Below are 15,628 nucleotides of genomic sequence, written 5' to 3'. Positions count from 1 at the left end.
ACTTAGTAACTTTAATTCAAATTTTTATTAAATTAGGACACTTTGTTCGGTTGTCGTTTGTTTCCTTTCTTTTAGTGAATATTTTAAATATATGATTTTGACTCATGGAGACCATACATCTCTAAGGAGAATTAGATATACATTTTATTTTTAGTTGTGACATTTAGAGTCATTTGCACCTCTAAAGTAATTTTAGACTTTTTTTTTGTATTTGTACTTTTTATATTAAAATTTAGTGTAGTTCTTGGTTGTAATTCGACATTTAGAGACCTTCTACATCTCTAATTAATTGTATAGAGTTAACTTTAGTTAGAACTTAGAATTAGTATATAATAGTATCAATTGTAATTTCAACTCAATTTTAAATATTTTTTAAATACCAATGTAACATGTGACGTGTAAAAGTGCCCCTGTGGCCTATTTGCTGAATAAATTGTTTTGATTTTTTTTTATTTTGATTTTGATTCAAGAGTTTTATTTAATAATTAATCATTATTCATCAATAATTTTAACCATGACTTCAAAACTAATCTATTCATACGTGAAATAATTAATACCTGCTTGATACGTGAAAAGTAAATTAAATTATTTGTTTATTTTTTTACATTCATTTTATTAAATATGTTTGTTGCCATATTTTAATAAATTATTAAAACAAAACAAATTGTTTCCTTTTCGTTTCACGTATCAAGTAGGTATTAATTATTTCACGTATGAATAGCTTACTTTTGAAGTGATTTATACATGATAAAAATTGATTAATGAATAATGATTAATTATTGCCCGTGTGGTGCCGGGTTTAGAATTTCACCACCCCCTTTCTTCCCGTGGGTGTCGTAGAAGCCGACTGTGGGATATGGGTTAAAATTGTGGCGTAGGCGAAAGGCTGGCAACCTGTCACTGCAATGTCACAATTTTAGTTTTCTTTCAACCTCTTTTTGCCAAGAGTGGCACTGAAATCTGAGTAGTTCATGTGCTCTGCCTACCCCTTTATGGGATACAGGCGTGATTGTATGTATGTATGTATGTTTGATTAATTATTACAATAAAACTATTTGAATCATCCTATATGCAGCGTGACGTCAAATTGATGATGACATCGAGCGATTATTTCCGAAAATACGAGCATTATCAAAAAAAATCTATTAAACCTCTATTCTTTTTTAAATACCTATACAACAATGTTATCACGTTAGGGTTGAAATGAAAAAAAAAAACACTCCATACTTTGCATGTTGTTACACCCTAATAAAACACACTTTTCCACTGTTTATTTTTGCACTTTGTCGGCGTGATTGATATACACATTGGTAGGTACTAAATTTGAGCTTTCTAGTCCTAACTGAGGCTATCCGCGGATGGAAGGACGGACGGACGGACGGAAAGACAGACATGGCGAAACTATTGCCATAACGGAAAACGGATTAAAAATGTTGTAAGACGGAGCTGACTTAGAAGGTAAGTACGAGATATCGCATGCATGTTTCTCTACAATATCCCCCTTATTTATGAACGTTCACTAAAGTTATCAAGCCGATAAAAATAGTTTCCCCTCACTAGCTCGGAAACACGTGTTATGTCCTTTAATACCAGCGGGTAAAAACGTATTTTACAATACAATACAAAGCATTTATTCATGGTAAACACACATAAAAAAAAAATACAAACAAATGGTTATAAAAAAAACAGTATAAATGTTGTTTACCACGAAATGGTCCCGCCTCAGCATATTGCTAACCATAAGGTCAGCGCTGATCTTCCGTCGAGACCATTTGTGGGCCACGAACGCAAACGTGCAGCACGGCCTTAGCAGTTATCCTGAACGCGTCCATTAGGAGCGCGATTTTAATGGGATTCCATTCGGGTACTTGGTTGCAGATTTCAGAAAATTATCTGATGGGAACAGTAGTCAGACTAGGCTTACATGCTTGCGACTTTAACATTAACACTATCCAGAAAACATCACACGATAACATTCACACTATACACTTGTTTCCATTTTAATGTTATAGAAATCGTTATTATATAAGTAATTATTTGTGACCTGGGTTCCGGCAGAAAATCAGTGCTTCGGTCGAAAGAGCGAAGCGTATCACTGAGCCGCGACCCTTTTGTCCTGCTGCAACGCACACAGTTTGTATTTTCTTTTTCTTTTCTCTTTTTTGTTATTGTTGTTTTTTTTTACTGTCTCAATTGTATTTTACTGTTCTGTCTCTTCTTTATGTTGCGCCTAATTTGTGTGTTTTAAATTGTGTATTGTATTGTGTGTGTTTGCAGTCTGCCAAATAAATGACTTATCTATCTATCTATCTATCTATCTATTTTATCCACTAGTGGATAAATTAATTTGACCTTGAATATAATCAAAATTTCTACTTTACAACTGATAAAAGTGGATGTTTTTAGTGATGAAGATGATTTACCACCTGTGGAATTACTGGACGCAGTGATACACGCGTTTTTTTGCGATGTAATTTCCTTGCTATATTGAGGGGAAAAGTTTTGTGTTACACGCATAACAAAATATAATGCTTATTAATAGTTTTGGTTCTTATACCTACATTTTATTGCATATTTTTCACGTAAAACTTCAAAGCATAAAAGTTTTATCAATCATCATCACCTTTTTATCTAGACATATATTTTATGGGTTGAAGCTAAGTCTGTGTAAATTGCTGCCAAGACTAACATGCCCCTAATGGTCAATCTGAAAAAGATATAGGCTTGTGAATTATTTAAGAACCAGAGACTAATAAAAAAAGAAACTAACACCCCAACACCGCGAGAGTCATGAATGTTGTTTGTATTGTTTTTCGTCCTAGGGTATCTTGGAGTTGTACAGTCCAACTCCACAAACTCCTTCCACGCCTTCCTGTAAAATGAGATTATTAAATAGGCATCGGTCCTAGATGTAGATGTAGTGTAGGGACACCTGGCCGGATACAGGCGGGCTGTCGATCGCATGATGCGTTCATTCAGCCCAGTTCCCTGGAGTTGGAGCTGCAGGTTACTGTCCCGGCTGCCCTCCCACACTTCTTTCCTCAAATCTTCTTGTTTTCCTGCAGAACAGAAGGAAATCTTTGTTCGACATCCTTGTTCATCTTCTCTCAAACTGTCACTACTGAATGTATCATATCGCGGTGCCGCATAACATGATACATTCTGCTAGTAAGTGCAAGCTTGTCTGCTCCTTACCACAGTGTGGACAGGATTCGTCACTGCTGATACCTAATATCTTCGTATGTCTGTTGAGAGTGTTGTGCCCCGTTCCCAGCTTATACCTGGGTTTTACAGCATCATTCCTACAGCTACAGACTTTAATTTATTTCGGAGGAAGAGACTGATTTTGTCAGTCTTAAATATCCCTAAGTCCCTGTTACAAACATTCACCTCTAAAAACACATATTTTATGTAGAACTCTGAGGCTACGAGTATTTATTACGCGAGTTTGATTACCACTTCGTTTAGGAATTAACCTTGGTCTAAGTCTAGGAGACCTTAACCTTGCTAAGGTCGCTGAAACTCATTAGTTTTATGAGTCATGCCAATTCCGAAGTACACTGAAATGAAAATTATATTTGAGCCATATAATCAGGTTCATGAGCTTTGCCTACCCCTTCAATGGAGCGAAACAATGATTTAAATTGTTATTACTTATATTTACATACATACATACATACATACAATCACGCCTGTATCCCATAAGGGGTAGGCAGAACACATGAAACTATTAAAGCTTCAGTGCCACTCTTATATTTATATAGATAAATACTTAGTGCATAGAAAACCTGACTCAGAAACAAATAAATGCCCTTACCTAGATTCGAACTCAGAACCAACTTCGCAGGGTCACTACCGGAGTAGGTAATACCTTTTTTTGTAATAATCGCAATATTCCAGTAAGTAAACAAACAATATTAATTAAATCCTTTGAAGGGGTTATTCAGCTTAAAAAACAGGAAAATCTTTAATATGTTTTCGTGTTTGTCAGGGGAATTCGAACTCCCATTTGAAATAAAAATGATAATTATTTTGTGACTGTCATTTGAGGGTAAATCAAAATATTACTTTACCAAATAAGAAGGTTAAAGACAGGTCGCCGAGTGACAAACCCAGTAGGTTAACCGACAAAAACAAAATGTACAAATTATTTGTTTACGTTATTTTTAAATAAGTAACCACCTAAATCATCATCTTCCTTGCGTTATCCCGGCATTTGCCACGGCTCATGGGAGCCTCGGGTCCGCTTTGACAACTAATCCCAAGATTTGGCATAGGCACCAGTTTTTACGAAAGCGACTGCCATCTGACCTTCCAACCCGAAGGGTAACTGAGCCTTATTGGAATTAGTCCGGTTTCCTCACGGTGTTTTCCTTCACCGAAAAGCGACTGGTAAATATCAAATGATATTTCGCACATAAGTTCCGAAAAACTCATTGGTACGAGCCGGGGTTCAAACCCGCGACCTCAGGATCGAAAGTCGCACGCTCTTACCGCTAGGCCACCAGGCAAGTACCTACTCTAAATATCGAAATATAAATGTCGAAATGTCGGGAGCGCGGCAAAAATAAAAAAGGTAAACACGGTATATACTCGTATCCCGGTTAAAATGAGGCTAATGAAAATAACTGTGAATAATTCAAAACTTTTACCTACCTAAAATTACAGAGAGTCAGGGAATGAACTGATATAATGCCTTCTCTTTATGATCTTACCAATAATATGATTCAATTATATCATCTTGAAATCATGGTTACATTCGAATAGCACTGCTAGATTAATTACAAAACCTTTTTAATAAAATAAACATAAAAGTGTATAAAAGTAATTTCCAAAATTCTTTTCTTGATTATCTTTAATTGACTTGAAAAGTAATTATTAACGAAACACGTTTCTGTCGTAGGTAGTAATAAATTAAATCTTGTTCAGAATCAGAATCAGAATATTTTTTATTCGTTAAACATAGGTATTACAAAAAAATTGGTCTTATAAAGTTGTAGTAGGTATTTTTTTTAAATTAATAATAATATTTGTTATGCCTTAAAACTTAAATAAAGAAATAAAAAAAGTTTTGCAATAATTTAGTAACCAAATCGCCAATTTTATTTTCCCCTCACTAGCTCGGAAACACGTGCTTTATCTTTTAATGCCAGCGGGTAAAAACGAATTTTATCCACTAGTGGAAAAAGTAATTTGACCTTGAATATAGTAAAAATTTTCTGCTTTGAAATTGATAAATCTAGTGATGAAGATGATTTCCTGTGGAATTACTGGAAGCAGTGATCAACGCGTTTTTTGAGTTGTACTTTCCTCGCTATAGTGAGGAGATAAGTTTTGTATTATACACGGGTGCAAGTGTATTTTACTTCTCGTGTTGTTGAAAAACTTGCCAAGTTCATATTAAAAAACTTTACATAGAAAAGTAGTACGAAATCTTAAATACTGTCCTCTCTTCTTATTCAGTAAGTAAGTAAAAGTAATTTCTGCTCAGTTTATCGTGTTGTTTACTTGAGTAAGTAAGTAGTAAGTAAGTAAACTCTGTATTGTGTGTCGTAACTCTGTATTAAAGACATCAAATTTAAAAGAAAGAAGAAGGAGGAAGGAAGGAGGAAGTTGTCCTCTCTTCTTATTCAGTAAGTAAGTAAAAGTAATTTCTGCTCAGTTTATCGTGTTGTTTACTTGAGTAAGTAAGTAGTAAGTAAGTAAACTCTGTATTGTGTGTCGTAACTCTGTATTAAAGACATCAAATTTAAAAGAAAGAAGAAGGAGGAAGTACAAATGCGAACTTATAGTGTATGGTAAACCCATTGGAACCCTAGGCCACTCTACAACCATGTCAAAATAACAAGCAGTAAGAGATTTCTTACAATCTGATTTATAACGTAACTGTGACATAGTTCTGGAGTGGCCTAGGATTCCAATGGTTGACTGTACAAGTAAACTAACAAAACGGAAACGAAGTAAATTCATTTACTTATCAAATCCCGGAATGCAAAAAACTGCAATAGCATTGTGAACGAGAATTTACCCCAGGTAAAGTGAGATAAAGCTGTTTGAGGAACAAATAAGGTAGACTCAATCTAGCACATTTACCTCACTTGCCGAGCATTCGCTTTAGCTAAACCTATAGCACAAAATATATAATACATAGTACAAGTGGTTCGAAAAACTCATACAGCTAGATGTTGATGTCAACTAATCCTAAGATTTGGCGTAAGCACTAGTTTTTACGAAAGCGACTGCCATCTGACCTTCCAACCCGAAGGGTAAACTAGAGCTTATTGGAGTCAGTCCGGTTTCCTCACGATGTTTTCCTACACCGAAAATCGACTGGCAAATATCAAATAATATTTCGCACATAAATTCCGAAAAGCTCAGTCTGAGGAAGGGGCTGGCTCAGTGGGCCTCGGCTGGACGCGCCTGGAGGAGGCCGCATCGGACCGGGAACAGTGGAAATCCTTCCTGAGAGCCCTATGCCCCTGATGAGGGACAGCAGGATAAAATCATTCCGAAAAACTCATTGGTGTGAGCCGGGGTTCGAGGCGCTATAAGCTATACTAGCGCTATTCAATATGGCTCGGTAAGTATTTAGTAATAATAGCGAGGAATGTTTGCTACGCGACACTAAACTAACTTAGTTGCTGGGAATTGCTTCGTCTCGGCTGGCTTGTTTATTTATTTTACCTCTAGAGGTTTAATCTAGCTTATTTGGTGTTAAATCATTAGATACTGATTGAGATTCTTTATTGGCTTAGGGTCTATTAACACGGTGCGGGAATCCGTTTAAGGACCAGTTGCATCAACCACAGTTAACGTACACAATAAGCTACTTGACCCTTTTTAGGGTTCCGTAGTCAACTAGGAACCCTTATAGTTTCGCCGTGTCTGTCCGTCCGTCCGCGGATAATCTCAGTAACCGTTAGCACTAGAAAGCTTGATATACATATTGATACCAAATTTCGTATCAATATGTACATCAATCACGCCGACAAAGTGCAAAAATAAAAAAAAAGGAAAAAAATGTTTTATTAGGATACCCCCCGTACATGTAAAGTGGGGGCTGATATTTTTTTTCATTCCAAACCCAACGTGTGATACATTGTTGGATAGGTATTTAAAAATGAGTAAGGGTTTACTAAGATCGTTTTTTGATAATATTAATATTTTCGGAAATAATCACTCCTAAAGGAAAAAAAGTACCTCTAACTTTTGAACCATGTTTAAAAAATATGAAAAAAAAAAACATAAAAGTAGAACTTTATAAAGACCTTCTAGGAAAATTGTTTTGAACTTGATAGGTTCAGTAGTTTTTGAGAAAAATACGGAAAAATACGGAACCCTACACTGAGCGTGGCCCGACACGCTCTTGGCCGGTTTTTTAAAGTCTATCTAATATCTATATATATATATTTATATATAGTCTATATATATATTTATAAGTATATACAGAGTGGGGCCTGTAACAAAGGCGAAGAATTGAACTGTAGGATATTCTCCTTATACTGATCAACATTTGTTCAGTGACTTTTAAAAATTATGATGTCTTTAAATTTTTAATTTTTCATACAAAATAAATATTAGCTTCAATGTACGCCAATTGTTGTCATTGACGTTGTCTGTCACACTTTAAACTTAACAGAATTCGCAATACATTACCTCTTAGAAAAAACTTTCAAGGGTGATAAAAATTAAAATACAAGTTATTTTTAAAAGTCGCCGAACAAATGTTGATCAGTATAAGAAGAATAGCCTAGAGTTCAATTTTTCGCCTTTGTTACAGGCCCCACTCTGTATATGATTAAGTAGTGTCCAATTAACCGAAATAAGATAGTACCTTATTTTATTATGATGTATGACCTAAAAACAGCAAAAATAGTTTTAAAAATAAAATAAATAAATAAATAAAGTTTTATTTCAGGCAACACGTACAGTTGTACACCCAAATCAATTAAAGTAAGTATACTTTTACGTAATCAGTCGAAAACAACACAGTCATGTTAATCTATAGAAATTATCTATGGATCAGGTCATATTCGAAAACAACATTTTCTGACTTTTAAGTATGAGGCATAAAGTTCATTATGTCAGTGATTCTTTTGACGTGAAGTAAGTTCGAATTAGATGACGCCGCTACATCGCTGACAGTGAAATTTCCTAACATATCCTCGAAAGCATTTTGTTAAGTGACCATCACGTTTTTGCGTTTAGTTACCTCCATCTTTTTACTGTTTTAAATTGTTATTTGCTCAAATTATTGAAAAATAAACAAATACTCCTTTTGCATTCGATCTAAATATAAAACCATTCAAAACCATTCTGGGCATTCTGTTCTGCCACTTCTGCCACTAACTGAGTGAATAAGTGAATGAATGGAATGAGTGAGTCGCGTTGAGGCAGAATGTTACGCGCTGAGTGAGCGGCATTCCACGCAAAGTGACAACTACTGAGTGTTACGTGTCAGTTGGAAGTCGCGTTAGTATAGGCTCATTATTACTTATTTTTAAACTTTACTGTAAATCTACGGCACTTTATATGAATTATGTGAATTAAAGTACATGAGACTACCATGTTTTTTTCCCGTTAAATTCGACACGTTGTTAGGTTCATCATCAGGAATATACAGGTATTTATTTATTTGTTGTAAACATAATTTACAGCATTACAGTCGAAACCAAAGCACTGTACAATTCAGTTTATAGATATTGTTAGGTGATTAACAAAAGAAACAAACATATCGATACCTCTGGGTTCAATTGGCGTAAAGGACATTTTGGCGAAAATGAGTTATATATACAGTTTTGTTCAGAATTTCAAGCGCTATCGATCTGTGTAGTTAAAATTTCGATATCTCTTAAAAAGTTGCCTTTACGACCAAGATTTTCTACTATGGACTTGCAAAAATAGCTTTTCTGAAGGGGCGTAAATATCAAGTCATTAATTATAAATTATTATTTGTGTCGTAAAGGAAATCTACAAATAAAAATATAGTCGTAAGTCACCTTGATATATATTATTGCCCTTTAAGCCCTTACTTTTTAAGGATCACTTTCTATAGTAGTGTGGTAAAGTTGGGCGTAAAGGACAAGTTTTTTTGTTCTTCGTCCTTTACGACCAGCACTAGAAATATTTTATCCGCAACTGTAATCGATATCATTGGGTTCAATTGTCGTAAAGGACATATAATTTAATGCAGGTTTCCAAGAGAAAGATAAACCCACTTTTTTGTTTTTTTGGCCTATATTTGTGACGTGTATAAGAAAAATATGCAGATTACGAGTATCTTTAACCTAGTGTAACAATCGTAGTGATAAACTAAACGATTTAGAAGATAGATGGTTGTAAAGGACACGTCAAAAGCTATTAACGTCCTTTACACCCATGATTTGATAGGGTCGTAAATGACGGTCTTAGATGATTTTTATACAAAACCGGGGCGTAATTGTAACCGAAATGGTACAAATGTTGTGCTAAGTTTACAATTAAAAACTGGAAAATGTGTCAAAACGTACTTAATATGGCATAGAATAGACATTAGTTTAATGCAGTGTATTATTTATCTAAGCTATCTTAGAACCAAAAAAGAACAAGACTATTTTATATCCAGTTTTGTAATAAAGAAACAATATTTGCTTAAAAACAATCTACTAATACTTTGGCAACAAGCTCAAAGTTATTTTTTTAGTATTCGCCGCTGTTGAATAGTCAGTAGGTTACGCATTCAGCCTTTAATTCTAGCGGGGAAACGCTTTCGTAGTATTATTATACTGCGACGAGATGTAGGTAATTTAAAAAAAACACTATGGTAATCAGGGTACGTACCCACAACGTATGCACAAACGCTCACGATAATATCTATTTCGTAGCTATATATTTTTTTCGTAGCTATAGCTATAGCTTTATCGCTCTTGCGTATTGCACCAGACTGCATTTTTGTCGGGCGTCTGGCGTCGACGATTGCCATTCAGCTACGCCGCCAGTAAACTTTAACAGTAGACTATACTAACATTTAGTGCGACAATAACAGGTGCGTTTCGCTAGCGAATGAGCGTTAGCGTTTGGTGACTTGGCTATGTACCCACAGGTACTTAAAGCATTGACTATAATATTTCTAGGATTGAACTCATAATTAAGATTATTCTTACTTAACAGGTTAAAGACTAAATAACAATCTTCTGTTTTAAAATTATCAAAAATATGCATCAACATAGTAGGTAGTCTTGACTACAGTTACTATTATTTATTAGTTGGTCACAGTTTGTATACGCGTCTTAACTTGCGTTTATAAATTGGTACTTAACTCTTAGTTATTCTTAGAACTTCTTTCTACTTTATACTTAAAATTACTGTCGTATTAATATAGTCTACTGTTCACAGTTGCTGATTAAAGTTTACGTGATTACCATTAGTGTTTTTATATTTACTTAAACTACGAAAGCGTTTCCCTGCTAGAATTAAATACTGAATGCGTAACTTATTGAGAGTTGAGACAGCGGCGAGTACTAAAATAATAACTTTCCAAAATACTAGATAGTTTTTAAGCAAATGTTGTTTCTTTATTGCAAAACTGGATATAAAATAGTCTTGTTCTTTGTCTCTGCTAAATATTTAGATAAATATACACTGTAACACTAATGTGGCTATTCTATGCCATATTAACTACGTTTTGATACATTTTTCAAGTTTCTCAATTGTAAACTAAGCTAAAAACAGTTGCCATTTGTACCATTCCGGTTACATTTACGCCCCGAATTTGTATAAAAATCATCTAAGACCGTCATTTACGACCCTATCAACTCTAATTGTTCAAAAAAATCGTGGGTGTAAAGGACGTCCATAGCATTTTGATGTGTCCTTTACAACCATCTAACTTCTAAACCGTTTAGTTTATCACTACGGTTGCTACACTAGGTAAAGGATACTAAAAATCTACACATTTTTCTATATACGTCACAAATATAGGTCAAAAAACAAAAAAGATATAAACATTTTTCTAAAAAAAAAAGTTGTTTTTTGCTTCTCCTGAAAACCTGCATTTTGTCCTTTACGCCAATTGAACCCAAAGGTATCGATATATAAAATACGATCACCTTTCGTCCATCACCTCACAATACCGCAGACACATTTGATACACTATCATCCATCTACTTGCAAACACATCACATTCTGGAGCCCATGATAGAAACGAGTTCAACTGATTTAGAGCCCGCACAGCTGGTGAATTTCTATGCGCTAAAGTTCGTGTAATTGGGGCTGCAAAGAGGTTGTGATTTCGCGGTCTTAGTAAATATTTGGGCACAAATGGAACACTAAGTTTGACAATTCTTTCTACGAGTTCGGGACAGTCTGTATCGCCGCGTAAAATTCCACACGCTGTAGGTAAGTATATCACTTTTAGTTACATTCACAAAAAAAATTTTTATCATTTTCATACATAATTAAATGAATTTATTAGTGTGAGAGATCCTTAAGAATAACGTTCAAGTTAGTGTCAAGTGATTGACGGAAAATGTCAAAACAAATAACATTAGGAATTGGTAAAGGCTGTGACACACGTGTTCAGCAATTATCTTTATTTTTTTAATAACATAACCGCAAGAGTTAAAACGGTAGTTTCTTAGAGAAATTAATTGTATTTAATGTAATGAATCTTCCCTTAAAGTTTACGGAATTCAATAAAAACAGGGTGTATTGACCGGGATTTTTCGACAAAAATCAAAACGGTAATCACGGTCTATATCCCGGTCAATATAAGTCTAATGAAAATAACCGTGAATCATTCAAAACTCATAAAGTACATGATTAGGTAAAATATTTTAATAATTAAAACTAGTAAAGTTTCATCATTAAAAGTTGCAATACTAATAAAATATAGCGAGTTGAAGTTCTGTATAGAAAACTTGCTTGGCGGCAACTTGGTGGTGGCTCCGCGTGGCTTTCAATTTTTCGAAGTTAGAAACAGCTACGGTACGTGTGGTATATATGATACATAGACATGTTTATGTACTCGTATGGATGTTTTCTACGTATATAAGTCATCACCCTCTTTGCGCTATCTCGGCATTTGCCACGGCTCATTTGAGCCTGGGTCCGCTTTGAAAACTAATCCCAAGGTTTGGCGTAGGTTCCAGTTTTACTAAAGCGACTGCCATCTGACCTTCCAACCCGAAGGCTAACTAGGCCTTATTGGAATTAGTCCGGTTTCCTCACGATGTTTTCCTTCACCGAAAACCGACTGGCAAAATGTCTAATGAAGTAATGACATTTCGCACATAAGTTCCGTAAAACTCATTGGTACGAGCCGGGGTTCGAACCCGCGACCTCCGGATCGAAAGTCGCACATTAAACAAAAACTTGTAAATTTAGCTACAAGTTTTTGTTTAATATTTATTTATAGCCCATCGGACGACATGCAACACTCTCAACGTCCGCGCACTGATCCGAAGATAGATCTCTTGGTTTGAATGGAACATTTGAATCACTGGTGACACTGGTCCCCATGTTGGCTATAATCTCTGTACCCGCTCTGCTAAAGTTTTTAGGGTGTTTTTTTAATTTCGAGCGCCTCTTTCACAATCCGATGACATATATTCGTGGCATATTGTCCCATGGTAATTTCTATGTAATTTCGATTTCCGAAGCCGTATATAATATAGAAGCGCCATATTAAAATATGCTAAATTGAGACAACAGGCGTTAATTGCTAAGAGTGGCACTGAAGATTGAGCAGTTTCATGACTGCCTACCCCTTTCGGGAATACAGGCATGACTGTCAAGTATCAATGTATTTGTTGTTGTTGTTGTAGTCCTAAGGCACCCCTGAGGTGCAAAGGGCCTTCACAAGCTCGCGCCACGCCTTCCTATCTTCAGCGACCCTTGTGGCCTCGCTCTAGCTCAAACCAGCCGCTCGTAGCTCATTTTCGACGGACCACTTCCATGAGTGGACAGGGCGCCCGGAGCCACGGCTTGCATTTTGCGGTTTCCGGCCGAAAGCAATGCTTGCGTTATTTCTTTCCCCTCAAATGTTAGTGCATCCTTAAAATAATAGCATCGTCCATATTACTTAAGTTTGAACTAAATACGAAATGTATGGACTGTTTTAAATGTTTAATTTTTGCAAGACACATTCCAGAAATTAATCTACCTAAACTACATTCTGCGAAGTTTTCTGCACATTTAGTATAATCCTACGCATTTATTGAATAATCAGAATATTCCCAAAATTCGACTGAACATTTAAAACAAACTGAAATAATTACCCAGCTCAAATAGTCTACATTCAGCAAATTAGTTCTTAAATTCTGCAGTCAGTTCGGCGAATAAATCATAAAATATACAACTTTCAACGACCGTGAAAGAAATCGGGGCTAGTCAGCAAAATCCTTTACAATTCCGTTTGAAATTCGACATTTACCACGAAGGAGTCAAAGCCACAAAAGGAATGAAACCTTTTTGTGCGAGAAAGTTACTATTTCAAAATTCACTGGAAATGTTCCTTCTATTATACCCCGAACTGTTTCAAAGGAGTTATAGGTAAAGGATGGATTAAATTATTTGAAGCAAAAGCAATGGAGTTTAAAACTGATATTGCATTATGAAAAGTTTAGTTCACGAATGCAAAACATTTTACACAATATTCTTATCATCATCATGGATCTTATCGACTATCGCAGACGATTTAGTTTTAGGCGCAGACTTTATAGGCGAGACCAACATACGGGTAGTCTACTGCAGGACTGAATCTTAGCGTTGCTTTTGTCTCTTATCAAAATCATCATTCTCCTAGCACATTCCCTATTTGGGGTCGGCCCTCCTGATACATGATCGCCATTTTGCGCGATCTTTAGTCATTGCTGGCGTGAGGCCTAGCTTCGTCATATCCTTGGAGATGGTTCTAGTCCAGTTGGTTGGCGGGCGACCTCTGCCTCTCGTGCCGTCTTCTATATCCATCACTCGTCTCGTCAGGTGGTTCTCGTCTCGGCGCATTACATGACCATACCAGCGTAATCGTCTGTCTCTTATCAAAATATGTGTAAAAAATATTGTAACGTGTAAAAAATGTTATTTTTTATCAATAAATGTATCTGGGGGCACGGCAGTGCCCCTTAAGTCGAGCAAAAAGAGGCACGGCCGTACCATCCTTTTCTCGAAGCATTTCAGACCATTTTCAACCCCCTGTTACTCCGTTCTGGATAAAACTAGAAGCCTCAATTTTCAGCACCCAAGTAGTCATTGTATAAACACGGTATATTCCAAATTTTATTAAATTTAAACCAATAGTTTAGGAATAATTACGCTATCTTCTCAGAGCCCATCAAAAATTTCCAAAAACGGCCTTATTGATTATGGCACAAAAAAAGGTGTGGTATTCAAAATTGGTAACAATTAACCAAAAAACTAAACGGTCTGACACAGATAAAAATAATAATAATCTGTGATGAAAAAATCACTGATTAAGTTTTGAAGGAAGAAACAGTCGAGAACGGGCCCTCGATTTTAAAGATTTTTTCGCAATATCTTTTAACTGAGTTCTTCTAAATGGACAATTTTTTTCGATAAATCTAGTTAATAACGACAGTATGTTTAACTAAAATTCCCAAACTGAAAGGGGGCTCCTTTCCATTTTAGCATTGTCGCTCCTGTAGCGCCTTTAAAAACTCACTGAAAGAATAAGAGATAATTCTAACAAACCGTCATTGTGACTATCCTTTTCCGGTACGTTATCGAGTAACGTTTTGAAAGTTCATGGTAGCCTTACTCGAGGGTCGACGTTAATACGTCAATGTCCAGTAATGGATCGGGTGTGTCTGAGTGATTAGTAGTAATTAGTGCTCTGGATTAGGGTTTCTATAGGAGTAATAATGTATGTGAAACTGAACAAAGTTATTTAATATATTTTTAAATTAACGGTAAAATGGAAAAATTCACACCTCCGGCAGGACTCGAACCTGCGACCTTTGGCCTTGCCGGGGCCATCACGCTTCCAACTGCGCCACGGAGGCCAAAGGTCGCAGGTTCGAGTCCTGCCGGAGGTGTGAATTTTTCCATTTTTCCTTTAATTTAAAAATATGTAATATCGCTCGCAGACGTTTCTGCATGATAAAAAACAAATAATAGTATTTTATACAATCGTGATATAATACAAAGCTTTTCAGTCGAGTACCATGTTTAGGCCACGAAGCTTGCTGAGTGGCCTAATAGTAAGGTACGAGAGTGAAAAGCTTAATTATATCACTATTGTATACAATACTTTTTCTACGAGTCATCATCTTCATCATCAATGGACAGAAATATCATCATTCATGCAAGTTAAAATTAATGTTAATAGCGTTGTTCACCGTTGTATCAACATCGAATTACCTAGCAACCAACTGTTTGTAATAACCGTCTCTGATTGGCCGATAACGCGACAGATAAAAAAAAATGTGTTTCAGATGCAGAAAAATTTGCCAGGTATCGCAAATTAGTATAGAAATTATATAAAGTTCTATTTTTGAAATTATTATAGTTAACTAAAGTCAACTATAATGAGATTATTATAGTTGAGTTGGAGCTGCCATAGAGTATCCACTGAAAAGTTAGCACATAGTTTAGTCTGTGGTGTCCTAATTGACATATTACAGTCGACGAG

The sequence above is a fragment of the Leguminivora glycinivorella genome, chromosome 14 (assembly GCF_023078275.1).
Source record: "Leguminivora glycinivorella isolate SPB_JAAS2020 chromosome 14, LegGlyc_1.1, whole genome shotgun sequence".
In the NCBI taxonomy this organism is placed as follows: domain Eukaryota; kingdom Metazoa; phylum Arthropoda; class Insecta; order Lepidoptera; family Tortricidae; genus Leguminivora; species Leguminivora glycinivorella.
The sequence above is the reverse complement of the archived record's forward strand: the minus strand, read 5'-3'. Positions refer to the sequence as shown.